Here is a 13,838-nt window from a genome sequence, read left to right on the forward strand (position 1 = left end):
TTTCAGGTTCTTGTGGTAAAATGCTGTCTTTGGTTTTCGCCAAACATATCTTCTGGTACTGTGGCCAAATAGCTCTACCGTTGACTCATCTGTCCAGAGCACATTGCTCCAGAAGTGCTGGTCTTTGCCTAGGTGTTCATTGGCAAACTTTAGTCTTGCCCTGATGTTCTTTCTGGACAGCAAAGGTTTCCTCCTGGCACACCTCCCATGTCGATCAAATTTGTGCAGCCTCTTTCTAATAGTCAGGTTCACTATGTTAACAAATATAATTTCGTTCAAAATTTTGGTAGATTAGCAAAACTATACATTTTTGGAATATTCAGAGCATGAGGAATCCAAAAATTAATGTTTACATTTGCGTAGACACCTTTGCGAAAATGACACTCAGGACAGTGATGAAGATAGTCAGGTTCACTATGTTAACAAATATAATTTCTTTCAAAATTTTGGGATTCGCAAACCTGTACATTTTTGGAATCTTAAGAGCATGGAGAATCTGAAAATCAATGTTGGCATTTGCACAGACACCTGCATGGCCGCCATTTTGGATTTTGAAAATGGCCACCATAAAATACATATTTTGCGCGATCTCGGCTTCTAGTCAACCTAGAGACTTAATTAAATATGCTAATCCTATGTTTTCTGGGTCAAGGAATCCAATAAAGGCCTCAAAATAGTGCTCAGGATTATAGAAAAGCAACAAACAAAGGTAATTCAAAACCATTGTCTTTATATTTGTGATATAACTGTATTACATAATACATGATATTGCAAGTCCTTTGAAGTTATAGGTTGTTATAGGAAGTTATAGGTAGTATCAGATTGAACTATAAGACCTATACACAGGATCTACGAGGTCCATACCGTTCAGGAATATGCTTTTACAGATCTTCATCACTGTCCTGAGTGTCATTTTCGCAAAGGTGTCTACGCAAATGTAAACATTAATTTTTGGATTGCTCATGCTCTGAATATTCCAAAAATGTATAGTTTTGCTTATCTACCAAAATTTTAAACGAAAAAACATAGTGAACCTGACTATAATGGTAGACTTGTGCATTTGACATCAACAGTGGCAAGAGCTACCTGTAGGTCCCGTGATGACATTCTGGGGTTCTTAGAGACTTCTTTCAGCATCTTGCGGTCTGCTCTCGGGCTGAACTTGCAGGGGCGGCCTGGCCTGAACAAGTTGGTCGTTGTTTGGAATCTTCTCCACTTGTAGATGATCTTCCGGACAGTCGAATGATTGATTTCAAATTGTTTGGAGATCTTTTTAAATCCCTTCCCAGACTCGTAGGCATCATTAACCTTCTTTCGGAAGGCCTCAGAGAGCTCTTTTGATCTAGGCATGGTGACTCCGCACACTTCAACAACAAAGAGCAAACCAAACTAAATATCTGAGGTTTAAATAAGACAGGTTCCTCCAAGATCCTCTCTAACGATGTTCTCATCATTTGCACCGAAGCTGGTGCACCTGATTCTAATTTTAGGTATTTGAAGTAGTGATAAATGTAGGGGTGTACTTACTTTTTCCACATGTGAAATTTGCATTTATGTTTATTTAAATTATACAATGGACTATAAAATGTAAATGTTTCATGATATTTGTTATATTATATCACCTTTATCTTTCAATATTGTTGAAATGAAGATCAAATAGCTGTAGGTTGAAATATGTTGAAAAAGTCAAAACCTTACTTGGGGTGTACTTTCTCTTTCACGTGACTGTGTGTGTGTGTGTGTGTGTGTGTGTGTGTGTGTGTGTGTGTGTGTGTGTGTGTGTGTGTGTGTGTGTGTGTGTGTGTGTGTGTGTGTGTGTGTGTGTATATATATATATATATATATATATATATATATATATATATATATGTATATATTTTTTTTTTTTTGGAAGGAGCTGGGGCTCCCACGTCGATCGGAAGAATGGACGCGACAAAAAGCTGGAATTCATCCGAGTTGCTTTAATCAAACCAAACACTCAGGCACTCTGAAAAGCCCGTTTATCGGGCAGCAATATATATACATATTATCCCGGAGCGTTTGCCCAGGAAAGGCGAGAGGGGGCGTGGCCCAGCGTCCTGGCTGCGGCCTGGCAAGTTGAGGGCGAGCCTGCCCGGGCGTCCTGGACGAGCCCGGCATGGTGATCGCTCCGCGTCCTTGATAGGTGCAAGGCGATTGTGAAAACCCAGCGGTAGCCGCTACACACGTCCCCTCAGAATCGACTTGCACCGGCAGGGTCAATTTGAGGGGGGTCCTGATGACCCGGCCGAAGCGACCCCTGGCGGGTCGTGGGAGGGGGTCCGGTGTGGTGGTGGGCGGTCGAGTGGGGGGCACCGTGGACGGGGGGCGGCCTCGCCGCGGCGGAAGGGCCACCCGTGGTGGGTGGTCGACGTCCACGTGCGCCGGCTTGAGGCGGTCCACCGCAATCCGGTCCGACCTGCCGCCGATGTCGATGACGAACGACTTGTCGTCCCGTCGCAGCACCCGGAAGGGCCCGTCGTACGGCGGCCGGAGTGGCCCCCGATGTGCGTCGTGACGCACAAAAACATACTCCGCTGTGCGAAGTGCTGGGGGGGACGTAGGACTGGGGGTCACCGTGGTGGGATGTTGGCACGGGGGCAAACCGTCGGGCGGCCTCCTGGAGGTCCGAGCGCTGTTGAGCTGCAGACCAGGGACTGGTAGCGTCGGGCACGAATTCGCCCGGGACGCGTAGCGCCTGGCCATAGACAAGCTCAGCGGTGGATGCCTGGAGGTCCTCCTTGGGGGCCGTGCGGAGGCCCAAAAGGACCCACGGCAGCCGGTCGGCCCAACCGCCGTCTTGAAGGCCGGCCATGAGCGCGGCCTTCATGGAGCGGTGGAATCGCTCGCACAACCCGTTTGCTTGGGGGTGGTAGGCCATAGTACGGTGGAGCTTGACCCCCAGGTTGCGGGCGACCGCGCCCCACAGCTCGGAGGTGAACTGTGGTCCACGGTCTGACGAGATGTCCGCCGGTGCGCCGAAGCGGGCGACCCAGGTGGCGATGAAAGCCTGCGCCACGTCGGCGGTGGTGGTGGAGACGAGGGGAACGGCCTCCGGCCACCTGGTGGTCCTGTCCACCATGGTGAGCAGGTGTGTGAACCCCCGTGACGGGGGGAGGGGGCCCACCAGATCCACGTTGACGTGGTCGAAACGTCGTTCGGGCACGGTGAAAGGTGCCAGCGGGGCCTGGGTGTGTCGGTGGACTGGAGGTGGTCGGCTCGGTGTAGCGGCCGCCAATTGCGTCGGCAGTTCGGTCGTCGACCGTGCCGGGTGCTCGGGCGCCATGGGTGTTGCGTCGGACGGCGGTGGGTCCCATGTCGCCGCTGCGATGCGCTGTCCTGCGGCGGAGATCTTGTCGGCTTCTCTGGCAAGGGCCCGGGGATCTGTGATCGTCGTGCTTGCCAGGGGGAGGCGTACCGGGTTAGGCAGCTGACGGAGGAACAGCTCCCGGAACAGGAATGCCGGAGAGTGCTCGCCGAGCAGTGAAAGCATGTAGTCCATTCGCTCGGAAGGGCGCGTGTCGCCGAGCGAGGGCAGGTCGAGCAGGCGCCGTGCGCGTTCCGCCGATGGGAGGGCGAAAGCGTCGAGGAGAAGCTTCTTAATCGCGCCGTATTTGTCAGCGGCTGGCGGGCTCTCGAGGAGGCTCAGGGCGCGGGCCGCGGTGGCCGAACCGAGCGCTGCTACCACATGGTGGAAGCGGGTGTCGTCGGCCGTGATGCCTCGCAGGGCGAACAGGGAATCCGCCTGTGCGAACCAAACCGCCGCCGCGTGAGCCTCCCAGAAGGTAGGCAGTTTAAGGACGACTGCCGTGTCCATGTCGGTAGGTCACCAATGAAGGAGCTGGGGCTCCCACGTCGATCGGAAGAATGGACGCGACAAAAAGCTGGAATTCATCCGAGTTGCTTTAATCAAACCAAACACTCAGGCACTCTGAAAAGCCCGTTTATCGGGCAGCAATATATATACATATTATCCCGGAGCGTTTGCCTAGGAAAGGCGAGAGGGGGCGTGGCCCAGCGTCCTGGCTGCGGCCTGGCAAGTTGAGGGCGAGCCTGCCCGGGCATGCCCGGGCGTCCCGACCGAGGCCTGGCAAGTTGAGCGCGGGCCTACCCGGTCGTCCTGGACGAGCCCGGCATGGTGATCGCTCCGCGTCCTTGATAGGTGCAAGGCGATTGTGAAAACCCAGCGGTAGCCGCTACAATATATATATATATATTAGGGTGCATCAAACGCCCAACTATTTTTAAAAAGATGTTGAATTGATCTGTCCCAAATTTTATTTTGTTCCAATCATAAAATAAAGTTGCTATGCAAAATTTGGTAAGGTTTGGACATCATCTTCTGGGTCCACCTCACCATTTCATAGTTTGAGTCGGTGGTATCAGAGTTGGAAATTTGACACGCAGCTGTTTTGAGGCCCATAAATAAAAATGAAAGGATTGACTGATTGCTACATATAATAACTCTTTGTAAAGGTATTATTGTGCTCTGTAGCAATATATCATCATCATAGGGATAGGGATACAATTCATTTATATACAAAGAGTCAAAATAATGATTTTTTTCAAAATATGGATATAAAGCTAAATGAAGAGTATTTTTAAAATATAATATATAAATTAAAGAATATCCTGAATGTTGTAGTCATCTTGTCTTTACAGAGATCTTTTAACTAGACAAGATGATTAAAACAATTTTTAGGCTATACTCTAATAAAATTGGATAATTGATTTATTTGTTGTACATAATTATGAAATGACATTATTGTTACTAATACTACCTTTTTCTTTCAGATAAAACAATGGATGGCACAGTAAAGAAAGCATCTGTTGCAACAAGAGAGTCCACCAAGGTGTTTGGTCTTGGAAGTGCCATAACTGAACAAGATTCCCAGATCAATGGCACCAGACTTCCAACTTGTTTACAAGTACTACATTGTTTCATGTGGCACACGGAAGATGGCAAACTTGAACGACGCTCTCAGTGGGAATCAGCAAAGCTTGTACTGCAGAAAGTGACACCATTTTATGGCAAGGCTAATATTCCTATCATCTCTGAACGCAAGGCTATTGAGAAAATTATCAAACTTGCAGATGATAATTCCAAGCTTAGATCAATCCCTATCAACCGAAGAACAACTCCAGCAAGCATCACAAAGGTGAATCAAATGGAGATGAAATTTATGGAGACATTTCCCTTGTGGCCCAATGATGCTAGTTCTCACATCAAGAATCCTGAAGACTTAGCATTCCTGGAATCTATGAAGACAGATCGCTGTGCAACATTTGGCTGCCAAGATAAACTGTTGGCAGATAAGATGCAGCGTAAAGTGAACCGCGAGGAAAAAGAATCAGAGAGGCGAGCAAGTATGGAGCTGGAGTTCAACATAAATACTACAACCACTGTGTATAATATTAGTGACAGTGATGAAGAAGTAACTCTTGGACCTTCAACAAGCACACCAACAACCTCAAGAAGTCATCATCGTTTAGTTAGACCTGGCACATCAGTTTTCATTCCACATGACATCCTGAAGAGGCCCAGTCTTGTTTCACTGGCAACAAGGATGAAGATGACACCAACCCAACAGGCTGCTTTCACAGAAGCTCTTATTGAAGAAACAGGAGGGGATGTAGCGAAGGTGTCAACATCATATGCTACAGCAGATAAATCAAGACACAAAATTGGACAGCATATTGCTACTACCTGTAAGGACAAATGGATACCTCCGAAGCTTGCTACGTTGCACTGGGACTCAAAGCTGCTTCCATGCTTAACTAACCAAAACACTTTTGAAGAACGCCTGGCTGTGCTTTTGGGTTCTCAAACTGATATGAAGCTGCTGGGTGTTCCATCCTACAAGCCTGGAACAGACCGTAAATCTGGAGATATAATTGCTCAGCTGACTAATAACCTACTTGAATCATGGAACTGCCAAGAGAATGTTGTCAACTTGACATTTGACACAACTGCATCTCACACCGGCCACATCAGTGCAGCTTGTGTAACAATTCAACAACGGCTTAACAAAGCTCTTCTGTGGTCAGGCTGCAGACACCACATTGGTGAAGTCATTCTTACGCACATTTTTACTGATCTTAAAGTTGAAGCATCTAAGTCACCAGATATCTTCCTCTTCTCAAGGTTTCGCAAGAACTTTGAAATGTTTCCACACACATTCAATGAACCACTTTCACGATTTGATCCATCTCAACTAAATGAAGCAGCACCAAGTTTGACAAGTGACTGGCAAAATAATGTTCTCAGACTCTGTCACACCGAGCAATCTCTAAGACGTGATGATTATTTGGAATTTGTTGATCTGTGTACTGTATTCCTTGATGGTGAAGTAGCTGAACATCAAATAACCTTCAAGCGTCCTGGTGCGCTGCATAAAGCCAGATGGATGGCGAAGCTCCTCTACTCAATCAAATTATGTCTCTTCGAAAAACAAATCGCTGATCTTCCAGCAGGTACAATTACCACAGAAAAACAAGTGCCAAAGATCAGAGAATTTGTCACGTTTGTCACTCTAGTATACAGCTCCTGGTGGATGACATGTACCTCTGTCACCGATGCCCCATGGAATGACCTGCAGCTCATCTCCAAACTGAAACAGTATGAAGCTGTCAATGCTGGAATCTCAAGAAGTGCCCTGAAAGCCTTCAAACGGCATCTCTGGTACCTCACAGAAGAGATGGTTCCACTTGCCCTCTTCAGCTCAGTTGTTCCTCATGACCATCACCGTGCTCTGGCAGATAGACTTCTGGAGGTTCAGCCAGATTTTCCAGTAACCAACCCACAAGGACGGTTTGGTACTGGGTTTGGAAAGCCCAGATTTCCTGATGACTTGACTGAGAAGACCACTCTGGCTGATTTTGTTGGACCAGATTCATGGTACCTATTTCATCATCTGAAGCTTGACTGGGCATTTCTAGTTACCGATGTTCAAGAATGGACTAACTCTGCAGCCTACCAGACATCATGGACTAATGTTGAAGCCTTGAATGTGGTGAATGACTCTGCAGAAAGGGGAGTTAAGCTTAGCTCTGACTTCCTTTCAGCAGCCAGAAGTGAAGACCACTACCAAAATGTGCTACAAGTTGTTGAGCACAATCGCAAGGAGAAACCGAATCTTCGAAAGCGAGCAGCTCAAGACTAAACTGTCAGAAATATCCATGAAAACTACAGTATCTTTGTTTTGTTTCTATTTTCATGTTCATCCATAGTCAGATGTACTCGTATTAAGATGATAAATGCTAAGATTGTGTATATATGATTCTACTGTAATAAAAATTATATCATTCTGGTATCTATAATACATATGATTATACCAATAAAATCATGATTTTGACTATTTGTGTATAAGTGAATTATATCCCTATCCCTATGATGATGATATATTGCTACAGAGCACAATAATACCTTTCCAAAGAGCTATTGTATGTAGCAATCGGTCAATCCTTTCATTTTTATTTATGGGCCTCAAAACAGCTGCGTGTCAAATTTCTGACTCTGATACTACCGACTCAAAATCTAATTTGCTGAGGTGGACCCAGAAGATGATATCAAAACCTTACCAAATTTTGCATAGGAACTTTATTTTATGACTGGAACAAAATAAAATTGGGGACAGATTGTTTTCTTGACATAGGGGCGTTTGATGCACCCTAATATATATATATATATATATATATATATATATATATATATATATATATATATATATATATATATATATATACATATATATATATATATATATATACAGTGGAACCTTGACTTACGAGTTTAATTCGTTCTGTGACCGAGCTCGTAACTCAAATTGCTCGTATCTCAAATCAAATTTCCCCATTGAAATGCTATTAATCCGTTCCAGCCCGCCAAAAACCACACCAATTTTTTTTTAAATATACAGTATATATAAAAATATCTCGCGCTTTATATTTCACCTGTATGCAGCATACAAGTTGGCAGGATGGCCTGGACTGGAGGTACGCACACTTGACTCTAAAGTCTAAACTGTCCAGCCTGGGTTTGAATCCCGACCCAGCTATAACCTGTCATGGGTGAATCACAAGCAGGGTGATTCATCAATGTGTGTACCGCTAAACTGGGCGCCCCGTTTGCGTCCCATTAGTTGTTGGATGTTAAGGATCTCACCGTGTTTTCCACAAAGAGAAGGCGAGCTATCGCCGGCACTCTGAACAAGTTGTGGCCTGGCATGCTCTTCTCCTCTGCCGTTATATACGTCCTCCTCGACACCTCGCTCATGTTTTTCGACGATTGCGTGTTTTATATCCACAAGTTGTGGCCTGGCATGCTCTTCTCCTCTGCCGTTATATACGTCCTCCTCGACACCTCGCTCATGTTTTTCGACGATTGCGTGTTTTATATCCAAGCACATCATCCTCTTCTTCTTCTTCTCAGTACCGTGTTTTCCACAAAGAGAAGGCGAGCTATCGCCGGCACTCTGAACAAGTTGACGGCAGAGATACTGTACTTGCACGGCAAGATAACCACGTGACCGGAACCCACCTGGCGGCGTAAACTCAAAATAACCAACATGCGAAAACAAAAATGCAGCGCTATACGACAGAGATACTGTACTTGCACGGCAAGATAACCACGTGACCAGAACCCACCTGGCGGCGTAAACTCAAAATAACCAACATGCGAAAAGAAAAATGCAGCGCTATACGTCAGAGATACTGTACTTGCACGGCAAGATAACCACGTGACCGGGTGGCGAAAGCTCGTAACTCGGATCTCGGCTCGCATCTCAAAGCAATAAACCGCCCGAGCGACGGCTCGTATCTCGAAAAACTCGTAAGTTGGGGCACTCGTAAGTCAAGGTTCCACTGTATATATATATATATATATATATACAGTGGAACCTTGACTTACGAGTGCACCAACTTACGAGTTTTCCGAGATACGAGCCGTCGCTCGGGCGGTTTATTGCTTTGAGATGCGAGCCGAGATTTGAGTTACGAGCTTACGCCACCCGCCACCAGGTGGGTTCCGGTCACGTGGTTATCTTGCCGTGCAAGCATATCTGCCGTATATCGCTGCTGTTTTGTTTTCGCATTTTGGTTATTTTGGAGCTTACGCCAGCCGCCACCAGGTGGGTTCCGGTCACGTGGTTATCTTGCCGTGCAAGCATATCTGCCGTATATCGCTGCTGTTTTGTTTTCGCATGTTGGTTATTTTGGAGCTTACGCCAGCCGCCACCAGGTGGGTTCCGGTCACGTGGTTATCTTGCCGTGCAAGCATATCTGCCGTATATCGCTGCTGTTTTGTTTTCGCATGTTGGTTATTTTGGAAAATTTCTTAGTTTTAACCATGGGTCCTAAGTAATTGAGTGCCAAGGGCAGTACTGAGAAGAAGAAGAGGATGATGTGCTTGGATATAAAACACGCAATCGTCGAAAAACATGAGCGAGGTGTGCGTGTTGTCGACTTGGTGAGGCAGATGTGAAGGCAGCTGAAGATTTTATTATAACTTTTGCCGAACTGATAGAAGCCGAACGATACATCCCCCAGCAAATCTTCAACTGTGACAAGACAGGGCTCTTCTGGAAAAAGATGCCGAGGAGGACGTATATAACGGCAGAGGAGAAGAGCATGCCAGGCCACAACTTGTTCAGAGTGCCGGCGATAGCTCGCCTTCTCTTTGTGGAAGACACGGTGAGATCTTTAACATCCAACAACTAATGGGACGCAAACGGGGCGCCCAGTTTAGCGGTACACACATTGATGAATCACCCTGCCTGTGAAACACCGACATGACAGGTTATAGCTGGGTCGGGATTCAAACCCAGGCTGGACAGTTTATAGTCAAGTGTGCGTACCTCCAGTCCAGGCCATCCTGCCAACTTGTATGCTGCATACAGGTGAAATATAAAGCGCGAGATATTTTTATATATACTGCATATTTAAAAAAAAATTGGTGTGGGTTTTGGCAGGCTGGAACGGATTAATAGCATTTCAATGCATTTTAATGGGGAAATTTGATTTGAGAAACGAGCAAATTGAGTTACGAGCTCGGTCACAGAACGAATTAAACTCCTAAGTCAAGGTTCCACTGTATATATATATATATATATATATATATATATATATATATATATATATAACCCGATGTATACATCAATACCCCGGGCTACGTCATTAATTGGTTCCATAAGCCGTGACATAACTCAGTTTTTGATGTAAACCGGGCGTAATGCCTGAAAAATGCCTTAAAATGAAGACAAACACCGTAAAACTTGAGTAAATAACTCGCGAAAGTATATAACTATCGCTAATCCTTAAAGAACACTAAAAACACGTTTTGGTCATATTTTTAAAAGAGTAATGAACACTATATGCGGGGCTTCTTCGGCGACTCATCAAAACTAGTAGAGGCCTTGCGTTTCTCGACATGAAATAGGAACTGATCCAAAGTCCCTTGAATTGTGCGCTTCTCCTTCTCAGTTAAGATGGTCCTATACGGGAGAAAAAGGTCGCTGGTGCCATTCATCACTTTTGCGAAACGCTCGGCGTTTTGGTCTTGTGCCTCAAATATTGCAAGACACTTGGAGAGGTGATAAAAACCTTTCTGCATTTCGGCTACGATGAATTTCCTTGGCTCTGGTTCTGGAAGCTCATCCTCTTCATGGCGCTCTTCCTTCAATGCCATTAAGTCCTCATTAGTTAAAGGCTGCTTGTCTGCCTCGATCAAACCGTCGAAATCCTCCTCCTCCAACTCCATCTCCAGGTCAGCGCTGAGGGAAACCAAGTTTTTAGACACAGCCTTGACTGGCGCATCAAACCCCGTGAAATCATTAACAAGGTGGGGGCACAAACGCTTCCACACCCCATTCATCGCCGACTGCGTAACCTCCAACCACGCAGCATTGATGTTAAGCACTGCCTGGTAGATGTTATAGTTTTTCCAAAACTGCTGGATGTTGATGCCTACCTCCTCCGACGTTGCATCGGCAGCCTGACGAAGAGTGCGGCGGAGATAGTAGCGCTTAAAAAGTGCTATCACACCCTGGTCCATAGGCTGGATGAGCGATGTGGTGTTGGGTGGCAAGTACACCACCTTCACATTGGGGTCGAAATCACCGAGGTTAGTGGGATGGCCAGATGCAGTGACGTAAAGTCGCACATAATGACGTTCGCTGAACTGAAATTTACTCTAGAAGAGTGGCGTAAAGTCGGATTTGACTTAGGTCAAAATGGCGTAAAACGGGGTATTGCTGTATATATATATGTATGTATATATATATATATATATATATACAGTCATCCCTCGTTTATCGCGGGGGTTACGTTCCAGAACCCCCCGCGATAGGTGAAAATCCGCGAAGTAGAAACCATATATTAATTGTATTATTTTAATATATTTTAAGCCTTTAAAAACCCTCCCCATACTCTTATAAACCTTTCCCACGCTCTTATGAACCCTTTCTACACTCTTAAACACACTTTTGAGACCCATCCTTAGTCCTTACGTATTAGAAAAATATTTGTACGTGTATATATAGCTGTACAGTACATTGATGCAAGTTCTTTTATAATTGCAATTAATTAACAAACAAACATACACATATGATCATGGAACTACACAAGTACAGTACAACAAAGTATTTACATTGATGCAAATTGTGTTTTTGAAAGCAAAAGGCAATAATTGACAAAAGTGCCTTTAATCAAACCTGAGGCCTAAGCATAAAGAAGTCTTCATGAGCTATTCAAAATAGAGATGATGATTAATTTTGAAAATTAATAAGAAATGCATTAGCTTCCTCTTGCATATGCAGCAGCTTCCTGATGGTTAATTTGTAGGAAGCAGTGGGGGGTGGAGAGGAGGTGAGGGTGGTTATTCCTGATCTGATGCAGTGATGAAGCAGATATCTCATCTGTATCAAAAGGTAATGACCGAAAAATCCCATCCTCCACAACCTCAGTCATTCATGTTACTCAGCGACTTAATTTAATTGCAGCTTTAGACAACATCATCGAAATCGTCATCATGATCATGTGTCTCCAAGTTGTAAACATAAGTTATTGTAAATTAGAGGTTACCCAAAGTATGATGACTCTTAAAACCATATTGATCATTAAACTGCAGGACACAGTTTGGCATCAACCTTGCAAATTACTTAAAGTAGCGAAGAACCGTCCAAGAACCCTCCTTACGGATGGGTTAATTACCCCCAGAATCATGGACAAGTTAATTACCCCCAGAATACGGGACTTTCAAAATGCGCGATTCTTTGTCTACTCATTTATAATGCGTATTTTATTTCGATTTACTGTAATATTCTTTTAATATAGGTTTTAATTAATGTGTTATATTTTTATTTATATTATTATTAATTTTTTAGGCTAGAAAATGCTTATTTTACTGCAAAAATAATTAAAATCTAAAAAAATAAAAATACCTATAGGCTGCAGAATCCCGCGATATAATGAAAAATCCGATATATAATTTTACATATACTAGCGAGAAAAACCCGCGATGTACCGGAGCTGCGAAAAGTGAAGCGCGATATAGCGAGGGATTACTGTGTGTGTATATATATGTATGTATGTATGTATGTATGTATGTATGTGTGTGTGTGTGTGTATGTATGTATGTGTATATAATATATATATATATATATATATATATGTATATATATATATATATATATATATATATATATATATATATATATATATATATATATATATATATATATATATATATATATATATATATATATATATATATATATATATATATATATATATATATATATATATATTGTTACGGACCACGGATAAGATGTTGGTTTTGCCGAGCGGAGGCCCCGCGGCCCTAACAGTTACCCCGATTCCCGAACGTTGGCCGGATCGCGCCACAGATATTCAATATGGAAAAGACAAAAGCGACACGGATGTGAAGAAGAAGAAGAAGACGAAAAAAAGGTTGGAAATACTACTAAATTTATTCCTACTATATACACGCTCAAAGTAACCAAGGAAGAAGGAAAGATAAGAAAATAATATACAGAAGAATTAGAGACACAGTGCAATTATTACCTTATACAAGCTTAATTAAATACCCATGGACAAGACACACAGAACAAACTCACGTACACGAAAGGATGGAAAGGCAGGAGGTGGATGGCTGGAGGGAAAGGAAGGTCCAAGGATGCTGCAGCACGATCGGCGCGTTTGGCAGCCGCCGTTCCTTCGCGGCCCCGCTCAAACTGCCGTCCAGGCCCCAAGCTGCGGTTACTGAAGCTGTGGCTGCGGCTGCTCTGTGGACGTCGCGTGCTTTGCCAGGACTCGTCTGGTCCAACCACACAACTGAACAACGTGCTTGCTTCTTGCCCAACTCTCTTGCTTGGTCCAACTTTGGCGAGCAAGGCGACGAATAGCAGGCTTTGTGCTTCCCTGGATGATCTCCGGCAGTACCTTGCGCGCGCGCTTTTATAGCGCCTCCCGCGATCAAGCCGCCGGCCTTCAGGACACGCCCATCGGTGTGCTCACCTCGGCCCTGGTTGGTCGCGCGACCCTCTGGCTCCGCCCTTGATGACGACAGGCGGGCACGCCCTTCTTCCCCGACCCGAGCACATGTTCAATGGTGGTTTTGTAGGGGATGTAATTGGCAATCGAGGCTTGGCAATGAAAGTTTTGGGAGTGGGAATGGGGAATGAAAGGGAATCTATCTTGTTTCACTTGGTGCAATGGAGTGTCATCTTAATGGAAGACAAGGCCTTACCCTAATACACATAATAAAGATATAACTATCAACAAGGGGGAAATCTATGATTGGC

The 13,838-nt window shown here is 44.6% G+C and overlaps 1 protein-coding gene across 5 annotated transcripts in view; it reads left to right on the forward strand.

Moving 5' to 3' along the window:
• METTL17 (methyltransferase like 17) overlaps positions 1–13,838 on the forward strand; it is a 131,057-nt gene that overhangs the window by 46,891 nt on the left and 70,328 nt on the right. The window lies entirely within an intron of this gene.

Source organism: Myxine glutinosa, chromosome 11 (assembly GCF_964187855.1).
Source record: "Myxine glutinosa chromosome 11, kmMyxGlut1.1, whole genome shotgun sequence".
Taxonomy (NCBI): Eukaryota; Metazoa; Chordata; class Myxini; order Myxiniformes; family Myxinidae; genus Myxine; species Myxine glutinosa.